The sequence below is a fragment of the Lepisosteus platostomus genome, chromosome 1 (genome assembly GCF_059453375.1).
Source record: "Lepisosteus platostomus isolate fLepPlt1 chromosome 1, fLepPlt1.hap1, whole genome shotgun sequence".
In the NCBI taxonomy this organism is placed as follows: domain Eukaryota; kingdom Metazoa; phylum Chordata; class Actinopteri; order Semionotiformes; family Lepisosteidae; genus Lepisosteus; species Lepisosteus platostomus.
The window spans coordinates 1,994,481-2,012,140 of record NC_142611.1 but is presented as its reverse complement, the minus strand read 5'-3'; the positions used below and the strand labels follow the sequence as shown (position 1 = coordinate 2,012,140).

The window sequence follows — 17,660 nt, the reverse complement described above, 5'->3', positions numbered from 1 at the left end:
TTTGTTGTTTGCAAAAGTAAAATGAAATCAGAGATCCTGCCAAAACAAATCATTTTCACTGAATTAAACCAGGCGAACCCTGTCATCTTACTGTACCAAATATATCTAAGATTCTCATCAGTTTCTGTACACAGCTTATTATACAAAACACACCTCGTCCTCGTTTAAAGTTTATTAAATATGTTCACAATCAGATTTGAATGATTCGGTTTTTAAACAGCTCGTATTTGTTAAGGATAAGTAAATGGAAGCCGTAAAAGGGGCAATGCTAAATGTAATCATTTATCACCAGTTTGAATATTCAATTCCTTTTTGCTGATACAATTGCTTTTGTGATGTTGTTCAAATAATTTGGAACATTACCGGAAATTAAGCCTGATCATAAAACCTTGTTTGAGTACCTTAATACCAAACTCGGCAAGAAAAAAAGGTGGAAATCGCACTTCTTTTTATTCCAGATTTCGGATTATACAAGATAATCAAAATATAATACTACAGTGACTAATATGTATTCTAGAAACATTTGGTAAAATATGAGTATGAGATTCATAAAAAAGTCTTTTTTTCAATGGTGGGATTATCTATGGTTCTTGGTAAACCTCGCAGGATGCCCATGCTTGGGTGGAAATGATCCAATAGATCTCCCATTGACTGCAGGTCATTAGGAGGTCCTGACAGCTGATTTTCCCAGTAGGCCTGTCTATCCTTGGGGCAAGAAAGGAGAAGGTCAATTGGTTAATTTTCTCAGTATCCACCTTAAACATTCTTCAGGCACTTGGGAGTGATTTAATCAGTAGTGAAAACATTGACTTACTGCCCCGAATTAGAGAATTCAGAGTTGTGTTCGGAGCACCAGGCGCTAGAGTCTCACGCAGTGGGCAGGACAGGGGACCACAGGACGGGTCACTCGCCGCCTGCACTGAGGCAAGAGCCAGCTATTTTAAATATCACCCACGCTGTGGGCCGGACAGTCCGCGACTCCGATTTGGACTGAGCGGCTATTTAACACGGACGGGATGGATTGTTTTTATCTTCACTTAGCCCAGATATAAATACTAAAACAAAACAACCCCCCCCCCCAAAAAAAGATAAGGAATGTAACCTGGTATGTCTGAAAACGTCAAATTGTGACAGGTGTGTAAAACAAAAACGCTGCTAGTATTTAAAAAATCCTTAACAACCACTCGTGTGTTCTTTGTTTTGTTTTGTGTTTTTTTAAATAAATGTGCGTCAGTAAAATACCGGCACCAATACGAAGGAACTCTGTGTAACCTTATCTTTCGCCTTAAAGCCACACTTTTTCAGTGCCCTTGGACAGACTACTCTAAAGCTAAGAAAAATATTTGCAATCTGCTTTTAAGTATACTAAAACAACAAAATGATGTTTGTTGTTAGAACTGATTTCGGTTCTTTACATAAATTACATTTTTAGCTGTTGTGCAAACGATTTCCACCCCTCTCTTATAAGGCGATGTCTTAGGGCAAAACAGGCAAAAAAAAAGTTTAAAAAACAAAGATGGGCTTGCTCAGGATCCACTCACTCTGATGACACTGCTACACGCTTCATGCTGTGTCAGAGTCTGACCCAGCAGTCAATGAGCATAAAGCAGGATACACCCTGGACAGGATGCTTGTGCAACACAGGGCACACACCCACATGGGGAACATCTGAGAAGTAAATTAACCTAGACAGCATGGTCTTGGCCTGGGAAGACATCAGAACACCTGGAGAGGAGACACAAGGCCAACGACAAAGACATGTAAACTCCACACAGAAGGATCATCTGACCAGAATTGAACCCAGGACCCAAGAGGCAGAAGGCAGCTATCTGCCATGACGTACCTCCCTGCATACCAGGAGTGGTTTGAGTTTGCGAAATTGATTCCTTATCTCCCATCATGCTTTCCTGACCATCTGTAGCCTCGATGGATAACATTTTCTGTGAATGCAAAGGAACAAGTAATAGTTGTATTCCGTGCTGAAAAAAAGAAGAAAGAAAACACAAAGTTTCAGGTGTGGAGCCTTCTTCAGGTGTTCACACCTGAAGAAGTGTGAACTTCTGAAGAAGGTCACCTGAAGAAGGCTCCATGGCCGAGACGTTGTGTTTTCTTTCTTCTTTTTTTCAGCAGGAATAAACCTATTACTTGTTCCTTTGCAGCCTACGCATGCTGACGCAGCTACCCACCATTTTCTGTGAATGCCTGTTTATTTTGCTCATATTATTATTCCTCAATGAGTTGTTTATGTTTTGCAGTGCATCACTGGGAATACAAGTGTCTAGCACAGAAATAAAAAAATAACACCTAAACAAAATAAGAAGGTGTGTTGCAAAACATGAAAGAGTGGTTACCAATGAATTCTTTTACCAATTAGCTCTTTAATTATACGCACAACCTGTGGTTGCATACTTAGTTCAAAGACAGTGTAAAAGAAAATTGAGCAGATATGATTCAACACAATAAATGACAGTGCATATTTTATCTGGGAAGGGTAGTCATATTTTGTGATATATGGGACCTACACATAACCTAGGAAACATTTAAATATATATTCTGCTGACATAAAAAAGTACTTTATCCTGAACTGGGTGCTGCTTCATAGTTTGTAGACAGAATGTGATGTCAAGTTCAGTGGAATAAGGAGACGGCTATTTCCTGTAAGTGAAAGTGGAGGGGTACTGTGTTGCTTCACAAGTGAGGCAGAAAATTGCTACCCTGTTTGTCATTGTATACCAGGACAGGGCGAGCGATCACAGAATTCCTTAATGACATGCTTGTCGAATTGCATGTTTTTCCAGCGCCTCACCCTTTACACCTGGGCTGTCAAGGAAAAAAAAGGTAAAATAGACAGAGAAAGAGAAAGAGACTTTGCGTGTGAGAAGAATTTGCTGTGAAAACAAGGAAATCTTTCCAAAACTAAAGCCTTTTGATTGAAATTAATTTACATTTTACACACAGTGACGGGTAACATTGTTCCTGGCTCTCTTCCAAGCCTATAGAACTTTGTATAATAAGCGCTTGTCAGTAAAACTACAACATGTTCATGTATGCTTCCAGGAGGACTTTGTGTGTGTTATGTTCTTGAAAATAGCAATTATTTTTTTTCTTTCGAAGTAAAAATGTAGATATTTCACACCCAAACAACAAATTTGGTTCTTAAAATATCTTTAGTGTGTCTAAGTGCTAGGATTATCCAGTTTAGGGAGTTAGGGGGGAACTGACTCGTTATTTCCTTGGGGAAGGTTTTTCGATTCATGACTAATTTACAGGGCTTGCTCTGTACAGGGCAAGTCAAAAGTTTAGACTCAGCTCAGTAATTGCTTCTACATTGTTAACAGGAAGAAAGGTTCGCCTTAGACATTTGTCAAGGTAAGAAAAAACAAATAGCTGTACCTACTGACCATCTGAAGGACTTTTGCTTTGCTATTTCTTTCATGTAAAAACAATTGTCCCAAATTCTGTGGGAGAAACACTTCTCACTGATTAGTGGCAAAGTAAACCAATCAGAAGTGTGCTGTGAGAAATGTGAACAGAAATTAGCACATGCATTAAAATCAAATCCAGATGCAAGCATTGAAAATATGTTCAGTGAAGAAGCTATAAAAATAAGACATAACTAGAGCAGTGACGAATAAGGAAAAGAAGACGAATCATGTGTCATAATACCGTAACTGCAAGGTTATGAGCAAAGTAGTAACTACACAAAATGAATTTAAATGGAAGCGCATTGAATAGTTGTCTGACACCTCATTTCTGTAAATTGATTATTTGTACTCTCATATTGACAAACGTGAAGAATTCCCTTTTGTGAAAATCTGTGTGATTAAAAAGGAAACAGTGAGGATACTAGGTATTCCTGCTGCAATAAGTCGAAGACTCAAGACCCATTGCTCATTCTATTAATGCAAATCCTTGCAGCTCAGTGGGAGAACGACTGGCCCAGAAACAATCCATCTTTGTAGCTGGGTAGGGTTGGAGAAGGCACGTGGAAGCTTTTCAATGCCTTTACATGCTTATCCAGGCTATCTAACTCAAAATAAAGGCTGGAGATTAGAACCTAGGTAAACTGCCACCGTACAGAATTTAATTAAGCTAAATTATGGAGATACCCCTGTGTATCTGCAGAATTAATGTAGAGATTTCCTCGGTGCTTGGAAAGGCGTTCATGAATTTGGCCAAAGGCTCGATATCCATCTCTTGAACTGATATCCACTGCCCCACTACTGTGCGAGACTTGGTTGCTTGTGCATTATAACGGCTGACAGGCACAACGTGTCCGTGTTTGAGCAGAGTGAAGACGGAGTGGTGTCCCCCACTCTACTGCAGGTACCAGTGGGGGAAAGAGGCATGAGGCCAGCTTGGATCCTCAGGTACTGTAGGTGCAGTCAATGCACATCGTCAATGGCAAGGGCTGCTCTGGGAGGCACTGGGGGGCACTGGGGTGCGCTGGGCTGCACTGAGCTGAGCTGGGGGGCACTGGGCTGCACTGGGGGACAAAGCTGTGCTGGGGGGCATGGCTGTGCTGGGGGACACTGGGCTGCTCTGGGGGACACTGGGCTGTGCTGAGGGGCACTGTGGCATTGTACTGGATGACTGGGAAGCAGTGCCTTAAGCGGGCCCGCAGAGTGAATACCCAGCCCTGGCTCACAGGTAGGAGGGGAATAAAGACGATCAGCTAGTTGTGCTCGGGAGCAGTACTGGGGCAGCTGGTCGAGGACAAGCTTCGTGCTAGATCAGCACGCCACGAGAGCGGCCCGAGATTTTGTGTGTGGCTTAATCTCGTGTGCATCTCAGTCTAGAACGTAGCCCAGTCCTGCATTTTCATTGCAAGGATTTATATCATCCCATGTGCTGTGGCATTAACCCTCCTCCTTGAGAGCATGGGTTTCTAATCAGGCTGGAGCAGCTGATCAACGCGCGTTGCTCAGGACTGTCTCAGTGTCTTCTCCTCTGGGCTATGGTGGTGTTGATATGAGGTTTTATAAATGATACCATTCTGCCATAGGACTGATCAAGGGCACCCCTGTCACACCATTGCTTTAGATTCTTTTCCCTCAGAACACCCCACAGTGAACCAAACGGTCCAGACCTGAATCCGAAATAAAATGAGCTATGCTGCAAACACAGGTTTCTGAATTAAAGCCTCAGTTGAGCTCAATGAGATCTTAGCCTGGCCTTCATTTTGCGCCCATGAAAAGTCCCTGTGCACACACAGGATGCTCCAGTTCATGTCAGAAAACAATTCAGACTAACTTTGCAACACAAGCGTGTGCTATCTTTGTATTGTCAGTAATGTCATAACGCAAGTTTAAAAATAAATTGATACAGTCCTTACCTGAACAGATTTTATTTGCACAGTGACGATAAGCACTCGCATACCACAGTATCCAGGCCTGCACACACTTGTGTAATAAATGTGCTCCGTCTGTGTCCGCTCTGTCCAAAATTCCTGTGGGGATGAGCAGGAATGACTGGGCAGCCTGTCACCAGATCTGTCTGCTGTGGAGTGTAGGCCAGACTAACACAGTAGTGCAAGAGATTACACACCAGATCTCTTTTTAAGATTCTTGTAAGGGTCGCTCTTCGATTATCTTCATATGTTGATGTATTTCACAGACCGTAGCAGATATTCAAGGCGGAAACAAATGACTGATAGATATTTAAAAAAGAAACAATGCTGTGTATCACTGATAGTTAAAGAAAGGTGAAAAAAAATCCTTCGGTTTTTTTAAATGAAAGCTCTTATTTCATTAACAAAATGTCTGACACATTTGTTTGGCGTATTAGATTCATCAGTGTGACATTCATTATGAGTTTTGCAGTTAAAGACTCTGAAGAGTAAGAGTTCCTGGTAAGAGTGAAGGACTGATAGATGGACAGATTTGGGGATCTGCTCCCAGACTTTTTTAGGGGGCGCATAGAGTCTCCGATTGTTTGACTCACAGGCGTGATGCAGTAAGTGACACTGCTGACTCCTGCCAAATTCGTAGAAAATATTGATATAAAACAAAGGGGAAATAACAGCATGTGGGACAATATTTTACTCAACCTTGTTTACATGTACATTAAATTAACCTACGTTGCTGTGCAGCAGAAATGATGTGAAACACAGCATTGCTTTGCAACATCTATGGCTCCAAAGGGATCCGTAATCCAAGCTCTTTCTTCTATGATGTAAAACCCCTAATGCTGTACACCTATCACTTTCTAACAGCCTGCAGTAATCTTCTTTATAAGATCACAGCACAGATATCAAACAGAAGGTCAAAGAGTAAATCAGCAATTAAGACTCTCACATCAAGATGTCACATAAAAAACAAAGTAAAATGAAACAAGTTACAGCAAGTCAAAAGAGGGAGCGAAGTGTACAGAAGCAGAGTATAAATCTGTGAACTCTTTGAGTAATGTAGGCAGCAGCAGGAGAGCTGATAATGGCATCTGGAAACTAAAATAGTGATTTGACAATACACATGAAGAGTGTGGACTCATGTCACTCTGGTAAAACAGTGCTGGCATTTTGTTTTGTTTTTGACTCGTAGATTTGTAATGGTGAGCATTCTGTTACAACACTGTCACGTGTCCCCACTATAAAATTATGAAAAGATTTTAAAAACAACAGAGTAATGCAATCAGTTATGAAAGTGCTGAATGACATATCAAAAAAATACACTGGTATGTATGCAGGGTGACAAGATACTTTGGGAGGCTCATGTGTATAATTGTGTGTCCAGTCTGTACTTTACTTAGAACACTATTATACAAAAGCAGCCTTTTCTTAGTTGAATTCACTTTTTACGTCCAACTGCGTTGCCGAATTTTAAACAGTTTTTAAAATATTTTATATTCTGTTTTACTGTGCTATTTTGTACTATTTGGTAGATAGCATATGAACCTTTCCTTTTAAATTTTAACTGATTATAGTGTCCGAAGGACTTTCAAGAGATCCAGCATGAAAGATGCTATATAGAAATAAAGACTGGGGGCAGTAATCATAGTAGTAGCACCTGTAGTAGTAGCAGCAGTTGTATCGCCAGTAGCAGAATAAGAGTGTTAGAAGTGACAGACATCCTAGCAGTACAGTAGTTGTAGCAGTAGGAGTGCTATATTAAGACAATAACCCAGGGTATCTGGATTTATCTGGGATGAAGCATGCCATTTCTCACTCCTTGATGTTCCCTGTGGTTTGTACCTGAGCTCTTAGATACCCTCATGCTTTATGTGAATGAGCACCTTATTAGTGTTGAAACTGTTACTCTTCTTAAAGCCCTTTATTAGCCAGGTGTTCAAAAAGGTATGAAAATCTTTAACACTGCACAGCTGAGGGAATTTTCCCTGCAGAAGTAATGCATGACAGATGCCCTGATAGGTTTACAGGTGAGTGGGAACGGTGGAGAGCAACTTAAAAACACAATCACCTAGACTCACCTAGAGATTTATTGCTAAACAATTACTCACAGACTTACCGAATGAGAAGCAGGAGCATAGAGGACATATAGCACATTCAATGTTCTTTTTACACTCACAAAAGATCATTAAGCTGGTAATTATGTTGTTTCGGCATTGAAAACTCTTAACTCTTAACACAACACACAAAATAAAAACTGTATGTTAAATGAACTGTCAAAAATTAGTACAATTAACTAATTGTATAATGGTAATCTGCCTGCACTAACATGACATGGTCAAAACTTCACTATACTGTATTTCATCATGAATACACTCACAACCTCACTCTCACCTGTGCTGTCCCAAGGGTGGAGTCTCTTTCTGGCAGGTTAGTGAACCCATGCAGTAAAGGAACATATCCAATGATGGATCAATTAACAACGAAGGAAAACTAGAATGATCAGATTAAAGACCTGAATGGCCACTTCAGCAAAAACAAAATGATTTTTTTAAAAAGGGACATTATTTGGTTGGGAAAATATAGCTATGTATATATTTATTTTAAAGACAATGCAAAGTGATTCAGACCATTGCATTCCAGGAAATCTATAGCCAGAAGGACACTCTTGTCATGCAATGTCTTGCTAAAGAAGCGTTATATATTCAACAAAAAATCAGCTGAAACACAAATCATTTTGCACATGAAGACGTGGTATCCAAAAAGGTGTCACATCAAGGAAGCGGGTACTTTAAGATAAAACAAGATGTGGAGATTACAGATGACAAGAAGAAAAAAAAAATAGCAATGACATAACCTGGATATAAATCTGAACCGTGAACTCCACCTCATATATTTTTTTAAAGAGCTAACCATAACAACAGGAGAAGTGCGGCACGGAATTACCTAATTACTGTATCTTTAGGAGCGGACAAAAGACTTAACTTTAAACCCGTTAAATGCAGTCAATTACGGTGAAATTCGCCTGGAGTTTAAAAAAATAGAGAGCCGTGCTAATCACGGCACAATCGGGAAAGGAAGGAAAGTGGCCTTTTCTTATTGTAACAACTGAGATGTTGCCGTAAATCAGCTCTGCGGAAGAAATCTTTCAAAAGTTTGCTTTGCGAGACATTGGCCAGTGCGCGCTGGTTACTGCTGCCGTGACCTGCAGGAGTGTAAGCGATATCTTATGTACTCGGGAACTTCAAACACTCACGGTAACACCGCAGAACATTAACATCACAGTGACTTGAAGTGTTGTTAAAAAATTGGAAATCCCCTGGCTGCAAACACCGGGATCAGTGAAGTCTCGATCGGTTAAAAACATCCAGCCACTCGCTGAACCAACGCCTGTTTTATTTCGACGTTTTGGTGAATCGCATTCGCTAGCTTGCGCTCCCCCCCATCCACGTCGCAGTTTACGTGCTAGACGTCCTGCAAAACAAGGGGAAACTGAAGGAGTTTATTAAAGCTGCAGATGACCAATGTGATACAGCAGCTAACTTATCAAAAAAGAAAGCAGGCCATGTCACCACGAGCCCTTCTGCGCTACAACTAGAAACCGGATCGATGGGTTCAGAAAAGCGTGGAGCCACACGCTCCCATTTCATAAAAAAGCTGCAACCCTTTATAACAGAAAGCACATCATTTGGATTTTTTTCTTCTTCCTCAAATTGGCCCCGTGGCTCTTTCCTGAAGAGTCCGGCTTTGGGAACAGGGAAGGTTTCTTGGCAGAAATATATGCTGTCAGGTTAGTAAGACGAGTTTTCACGAGGGAGCAAAATGCATTATCTAATAGTCATGACATGAGAACATTTGTGTCTTGCAGTTGAAATGACAAAAGGAGATTTGCTAGATAACTAGAAGGCACACATATAGTGAGATTTACATTATTTGTGTTGACAGGCACAAGTCCCTTTAAACAAACATAACAAGATCAAAGTCTGTCCCAGGTAAGAGAAAAATAGTACAAAATATGTTTTGTTTATTGCCTAACAAATCAAATCCAAAGCTAAGAACATCGCCTCAAGCGTTTCTGTGTCTTTGAAACTCCTATGCTGTCATGCGAAAATGGCAAGAGATCAAATGCAGACCAGGAGCTTATCAAAGATGAGTTCTCTTTTCATACTGAGAAGATGTATCGGCATTACTTCCTTGTTTTGTTTTTGAAGAAACGACCTCCTGAAGAATCTTGCTCTTCCATCTTCCGAAGTGCATTTTGTTATGACAAGTAAGCTTCGGCCTTAGCAGATAGTAGTTTTATATTCAAATGACATGGCAAAACCCTCCCATCCATTATCAGAAAGTCACTTCTCTGGGTGCTTATCCCTGAAGGACAGAGTGCAAGGACGGGGAGAAAGCACACAGATGCTACATGCTGAAATTTTGAAATGTATTTGCTCTTTGTTCTCAGTAGTGTCTGAGGGTTTATCAGCATCCTTTCTCCACTGTCCCTTAGGAGTCGGGCCCAGGGAGAAAGCAAATGAGTAAAACATTTGGAATTCCAGACAGGTTTCTGTCGTTCATTCCTCTGTGTGTCTGCAGCACTGAGCTGGAGCTGGGAAGAATTACTCCAATGTTTAGATGTTTAGAAAACAGGTAAATAGCGTGATAAAGCAAGCAGTACAGTAAGAGTGGACAAGACTACTTGAGGAGAGCTTGTAAGAGCTCTGAAGAGCGCTTCACCTTATAGAACGAGCACAGGTACGGAAACTCATCCGGGGAACACAAAGGCACCTTTATTTTGCGGAAGCCTCTATGGTCTCCGATATCAAAGGCTGCAGGAGTTTCCACAACAAGACGCTACAGAAGGTGATAAGATACACGCCAGCTGACAGCAGAAAGAATTTGTTGGGAAAAAAAATGAAATTGAATTAATTTTTAGCTATGTAGGACTTCAATGTATTGATCATATCAAAGCACACTGACTATCCTCCTTCCTTATTTTAGCTCCACACATCACAAAGGTATTCATTATGCAAAATTCCAGTTCCTGACTTTGGAATTCTAATCCCGAACGCTTCCAGGAAGCCTGTTTGAGTGATAGGAGAGCTACTTTCACAAGGGAACATGAATGGATATCTCTCCTGTAAACTCATTAGAGAAAGTGTCAATATTGAAACCATTCTTTAGTAACAAACCATTGCCTCTGAAACCACCATACTTATCCTGTCTAACTCTAAACTGAGGCCCCGTAGACCTCCTTATGAAATGACAAAGAGATCAACAAGTAAACATGAGCTTTGTCTTTTCTGCATTCACATCCTGTGTGCTAGCTTTAACTCCTCAGTGTCATTTTATAACTGCTGCTCTGTATAAATTGCACTGGCACACTAAAATGAAATTTAGACTGGAATAGAAGGTTCCTGCTTATGGTACTGAATGGCTTCGCCTCAGGCTATCGTAATGGTGCATTGCGTGATTGCAGCCCAGCTCTGCGGACACAGACGGGGCCCCACACAGCAAACGAAAGAGCCCCATGTGTGCAGCACCACACGTGTGGCACTCAGATCCACAAGAGGCTCTGCCAACATGGATATCTTTAAAATTCACTTTAAGACCCGTCCTTTCACTAAACATTTTTAATATTGAATTTAGATTTCAGTTTTTTTACATGTACTATATATTTCTTTTTGTACAGCTCTTTGAGCTTCTTGAAACTGAAATTCATGGACAGTTACAGTATGTCCATCCATCTCCTAACTGCTTTATGCATCACAGTGATACAATTATATTATTACTGTTTGTCATTTCATGGTACTTTTGGTTCTTCTTCTCAATGGGGGCTTATAGTACTGTATGAAACTGGCATTGCCGACTGACTATCATGGTGATAGAGCAAGTTCAGGCAGCAGTGCAGGCTACCTGATGGCCCTGCTCCACACAGTATGTCCACAGTGGACAACAGGCAAAGCACACTGCCAGCTTGGGAGTCAAGGACACCCTGAAGACTGCAGCTGAGAGACCACAGGCGAGTCTTGCGCAGGTGCTGAAAGGTGGTCCCCGCCTGAGCAGATCTGATTCCTGTACGTGGTGCGTCCCACCGCCGAGCTGTGAGGGTCGAAAGCAAATGAGCAGATGACAAACGCGTCTGTCTCGGCTGCTTTACTGCTGAGGTGCACCACAGCTCTACCTGGGTAGGCTGGAGTGGGGTGTCAGTTTCAGAGTGTCAGTTTCCAGGGGTCAAGTAGAGGTTAATTGTGCACTGAAAAGCAGAAGGAAAGAAGACAGAAAGCAACACTTAGGCTGTGGAGCCTCCTTAAGGAGTGTATGAGAATGAGTGGAGGTGTGAGGCCGAAGGACCTGTTTATCATACATTGCTGTAGCCTCAAGCCAACTTCACACTTCTGCACAACCTTCTCTTCCAGAGAATCCCGTACTGACTGCCAACAGGAAATCATGGCGGACACCTTCCTTCTCATCAGCAATGAAGAATCGCCTCCTACGGCTCATGGTCCTATTATTGGACTGCCACAGACCTCAATTCTATGTGCTTCCCAGGATCCACAGAGCTAACACTTCAGGACCCACTTGTGCTGGTTTGCAAATACCCAGCTAGTCTCACCTCAGCTTTGCTCCTGCAGCTCGGAGGGGCTCCTTCCCCTCCTGCGCCAGCCCAGTCCTTGGATTCTACCAGCACTGCTTTAAAAACCGAGCTGATGCCTCCGTCTTCTCTAGCAATCAACTACCGACGTTTCCACATTTCGGCAATCAAATCCGACTTTGCCAACTTCCACCCATCTGTCTGATTCACTCTTCATGTTCCCCCCACCCCTCTTCCTTTTCCGTTTGTAAGTTACCCTGTTAACTTCCCGAGTTTCAAAGCTTTCTATTAAAATACTGCTGATTTGCAAACAAGAGGCTCCAGGTCCAGAACGTTGTTTTCTCATTTTTGTCTGCTTCTCACTGTGGAATGAATCTCTGATTTTCCAGTTGTTTGTTACAGAGTCTGATCTCGACTGCTAATTCACAGGTAGTTTACATTTTTGATAGAAAAGCCCTTTCTTTTCCTTAAAACAAGACAGTAATTCATGAAGAACTGTAGTGTAGATGTTCAATCTAATTAATACATTTATATATTTTTTGCATCGTATGTTTAACATGGAAATGTCTTTACTGAATGCAGTACTTGCTGAGACAATATGTGTTCCAAAGGAACCATACTGTAAGTACTTTAATGTTGCTAGTATACAGAATAAAAAAATAAAAATAAAATATAACTATTGAGCATGAGACCAGTTGCAAAAAGCAGATATTTTACACTGATAAAACACACTTACATTTGAAAAACATGTCCTATATTTTTACAGTCTTAGAACCTACTCTACATGCAGTAGGTGTTGGACCAGAAGGGTCTGTCCCTCAGGGCAAAAAGCTTCCAGTCTCTGATGTTTCTTAATTTCTGGGAATGACCTGCTAGATGCAGAAACATTTCAGGTGATTCGTGTTTGTTAAAAATAGCTCCTTTTCTCCAGGTGCTCCAGTTTCCTCCCGTAGTCCAAAGGTATTCTGGTAGGTAAATTGGCTTCTGGGAAAATAGGAAAATAGGTGTGAGTGTGTGTATCTGTGTATGCCCTGCGATGGACTGATGTCCCATCTAAGGGTGTTCCCTGCCTTGCGCCTGTTACTTGCAGAGATGGGCTCTGGGTCCCCAAAACTGTGAACTGGACAAAGAGGTCAGAAAATGGCACCACGGGAAAAAAAACTGCTTCGAAAACTGGGAACGGTCAGCTTGCCTTTTCTTTTTAGTTTCACTGTTTAAGATGACCTGTATTGAACGATCACCTTTCCTCATTCTGTGAGAATTGTCTGACACAGATAGAGTATTTTGCAGTTTTATTTGAAGAAAGGCAAACTAAAAGGCAAACCTGTGACCAGCTAAAGCTGGATGACACAGAGAAGAACAAGCATGCAGCGGTACAGAGAAATAAAGGAAGAAAGTCGGCAGAGCTTGTGAGGGAAATTCCACCGGCCCCGGAGCTTTTCAATAAAAAGCAAGAAAATTCAGCAAGCTGTAAATTAACATACCTCGGAGGCAATTTGGTAAGCTTATTGTGCAAAGTCCAGAAATGAAACTGTATTAAACTGAAACAACTAGAGCCTTCATGGTCATGATACTTTTCTAAGGCTTTTTCAAGAGAAAATTGCAAGAATGTTTTGCATACACACAAACCCACACAAACAGCTTCACAGAAAATATTTCCTTTCTTATCATTTTTTTTTCTTGTTTTTTTTTTCAATCCAAGCCCAAAACAGAACTATAATATTTCCTCTAAGGGGGGGATCTGTCTATACAGACTTATGATCACACCTAAATAATCAGCCACAGAGAGCGGCCATGCTCATGAGAGATCATCAGTATGGCATACAGTAGCTCGTCTCTAACCAGTGAAGTGGATGTCTACAGTACATATATTTTACAAGGAACAACTTTTGGGTTTTTAAGTGTGTTATAAGAACATGGAGCTGCTATGAATTATGGGAATGAATTAATTTATTCCCATAATTCCTATGTGCACATCTTCCTATATACATATGTGAGCATGTAAAATTCAATAAACATAGTAAATAATTTAAGCAATAAACTCAGTTAAATATTTAGAAATCCTGTGCTACAGAGTCTTTTAAACACTCTAGAATTGTAATCTGATTCACATTATAAAGAATATCACATTATATTTTTCTGAAGCCTTATTTGCTTTTGAATAGCTCCTTCGGGATCCAGAGAAGGACCCAGTGTTATTGCAGGTAATTATTCCCTGCTGATAGGAGAAAAATGTGCTTCCCACAGACATCCTGCCTGGGAATCAGAAGTAATAGATGACCGTTGTAACAAAGGACTTTGTATTTCATTTTCTGAACAGAGAGATCACACTTCAAAGGTCATTATGTCTAAGATGCAGTTAATCTTTTAATACACTTCCCGCATAGATTCATCAGAGTTCAAGCGATTGATCAAAGGGAAGGCGAAAGTGAAATATGCACTTACCATCATCCAGCATTTCTTCCTGGATGACAATGCTCAAACTGAGCAGCGCAGGATGGATATGCATGTCAGCCATCTGGCTGCGAATGTTTCCAGAGGCCTCGTGTGTAACTCTGCTCAGTTAATGAGGAGAGCCTTTCGAACAACTTCTTGGCCTTTTCAGAGCGCAGGATTTCTCAGAGATGCTGTCACAACACCGAAATCCCTTAAAACGATAAAATGAGGGTACATGGAACCCATTCTCTCCCTTTCTGCTCCTCTCTCTTTCTTTTATATAGAATGGATGCTGCACATTGGTGGTGGTGGAGGTGAGTCCCCATTACCTGTAAAGCGCTTTGAGTGGAGTGTCCAGAAAAGCGCTATATAAGTGTAAGCAATTATTAATTATTGTTATTATATAAAAATAGAGAACAGAAAACACAACCCCCAGCACATTGCCGTTCCACCAGGGGGCACTATTGCATCCACTGGCCTGGATTTAATATAGTAGTCTTCTTCTTCTTCGCATTTTCCCACTTATGGTGGGTCTGCTTGTTTGCACCGATTTTTCCACTTCGTACGGTGGTGCGATGTCACACATTGGCTTGGTACTGGACCGCTGGACTGGGTTCAGTGCTCTTGCAGGAAACTAGTGTCGCACCATGCGTGTGACATGTCCTGTGCCCACTCTGTGGGGCTGGGGCCTTGTTCGGGGACTGTCCCTGTGAGGTTTGGTGTTACCCAGAGGGGACGACCCCCTGTCGAGCTGCAGTGCCAGCTCTCTGTTGCTGCTGGAGGCTGCCTACTAAGGGGAGAAGCTCATTGCACTGGATGCTATTCTGAATCCTCAGGGGGTCCGCCTGCCACACCTATAACGCAGTGTAAGAACATTTAAAATGTGACAAGTGAGAGGAGGCCTTGTGGGAATGATTGCTAATCGCTGACAGTTGGGGAGGATTGAGCGTGGTTGTTGTCATCCCTCCCGAACTTTAGTTAAATAAACTCCATTAATAATGTGAACAATTATGGGGAAAAGCATACAATAGAGAAAATACTGATCCCAATGAGTGACATTTGAGCGAATGCAGAATATTCAGATTCCAGAAAATGATGGGGTGCTGCACTGCAAGTCCTTTCTGAAAAGGTCCCCCTTACTGTTGAGATCAGAGAGAATCTCAGCATCCGTTTGGAAAGCACACAAGCTTATCTCAAGGTCTCTAGGAACTGTGGTGATGCTTAGCTACAAATTCCCCTGTCAGAGTGAGACAAAGGCATAGTTCTGAAGGACGCTTGTCCTGTGGGATAAAAAGACAATCCTGTGCCTACAGCCACACAGTTTACTTAAACTTGACTCTAACTTGTAATTAGGTTCTGATATAAACTTACTCCAGTCAACAATAAGTATGACGCGCACAATTATGTACATTTATGTGAAAAGTCAAATTGGTTTCTTTTAATAATTTTAATCAAATTATTAGAATATAGCCATTGACTTCTATTTTAAACTTAATTTGTCAATTGTATTGTTAATGTTTATTCTGCTGTACTGCTCTCTACACATCGACAGATTAGGGTGGGGAACTGGTTCGGTGTGTGAGCAGAGAATGACATAAATGAGGAGACTACACAGCTAAAACGTGTTATTTCTAGGTTGTGTTAGGTCTAATTTGAGGTGAATATGAAAGCTGCATAAGAAGCTATATCACCTTCTGCACAGGGTGGCATGATGGTGAAACTGCTCTGCAGGTTATTATCAACAAGTTAGTTAATGAAGAAACGATTCTATGGCGATCTTCTGGATTGGATAAAACAGTTAAGAAATGCAACAAGAACAGCAATATAAATCAAGACACATGGCCGTCATGTCTGGCGAAGTGAGATCTCATTATTGTTTTATTCTGTATCATTTCTACTAGCAGCTGAGAGTTAATAAAGAGTTAAGAAGAGATACGGATCCCCGCTTCTCTGCTTTTGTCATTCAGGTCTGAAAAGAACGGCTGCCGGTGCAACTGACAATTTCAGGTTGCCAAAGGAATTTCACTGATGAAGCCTTCTCATCTCAAGCCATGCCTAAAACGAGAAAACTGCTCAAAGAGTTGTCAAACCTCAGTCTTCTGTCACAGCAGGATTACATCCAATAATACCGTTGCCTTTGTCCTGTTGACTTCACTTCAACAGGAATGTGGAGTTCCAGATGTACTCTGCATGCTTGGTGGGCCTTTGTCGTCCTGACACAAGTGCCTGCTTGCACTGAAGTTTGAACTGTTTTTATGTAACGTGCACAATTATATTGTCTTAGAGGTCGCCAATCATTTAGTTCAGTACAGAAATGCAAGCTTTCTCCTTAATACCGTTCATATCAGTTACTATCAAGTGACATAATCTGTTTTGCAGTATGCGGTGCACAATGAAAGATATTCGACTAAACAAAGTTCTCAAAGGTTTTGCCGAATGTGGGGTAAACAAACTTTTTTATTTTTCTTTAAAAATACAGAATAATTTGTTGTGATATCTTCTGCTTGTTCTCTTGTTATTGTTCTGTCTTGTTATTGATTGGTTTTATTCTGACCTTGATGACAGACAGACTTCCAAATCGTGGCACAAGGATCTTATTAGATAGGACCACTACAGTGTACAAACTATGACTTCTGGCGCAGACACAATCAGAAGTTAATAGGCTGTATGTATTTGACGAGCATGGTCAATTTACTCAAAGCCTCTAGTTGTGTCTTGTACTGTTGCCCCCTTCAAGGACCACAGTTGACCACTCCTGACTTAATTGGACCAATTAATGCTCTACAGGGATCAAACTCTCATGTGTTCCAAGTCTTTACAAACTGGTGCTTTCAGGAGGACCTGGAAGAGCTGCTGGATGTTGGCTCTCCAGGGCCAGTCTTAGCCACCATTGGAATAAAACAAAATCGCTACAATTTCAGCCATAAATCACCATTAAGAAAAGAAAGTGTTTCTTCAAAAAGATGCAGAAAAAAGGGAACAGAGCACTGCAAACTGCCCAGGATTTGTGCGTAGCACTGTGTATGATTCTTTGCAAAAACAACAGTGGTTTAAGCCGGTCAATGCCATGACTGATGAATTGGCTATTCTACAGTAATACGCTGTCCAGAAAGAAAATATGGATCTCAGGTAACTTTAGAAGCAAACGTGAGAACCATCAGAGACAGAAAAGGTTTCAAACATTTAGAAGCTGGTCCCACCCCCAGCATAAACACATACTGTAGCACATAGAACAGGGATGTCAAGGACCAGTTCTGCCTTAAGCATGTGTTTCTTTGCCACTGCTCGAGAAATCCT

The 17,660-nt window shown here is 41.3% G+C and overlaps 1 long non-coding RNA gene across 1 annotated transcript; it reads right to left on the bottom strand.

Moving 5' to 3' along the window:
* Nucleotides 1-433: 433 nt before the first annotated feature.
* LOC148677476 (uncharacterized) lies at nt 434-8,994 on the bottom strand. Its single transcript, XR_015939435.1, has 4 exons — nt 5,336-8,994; nt 1,844-1,940; nt 1,542-1,725; nt 434-705 (listed from the first exon to the last, which is right to left on the bottom strand). It is a non-coding gene; the product is annotated as an uncharacterized LOC148677476 (long non-coding RNA).
* Nucleotides 8,995-17,660: the final 8,666 nt, after the last annotated feature.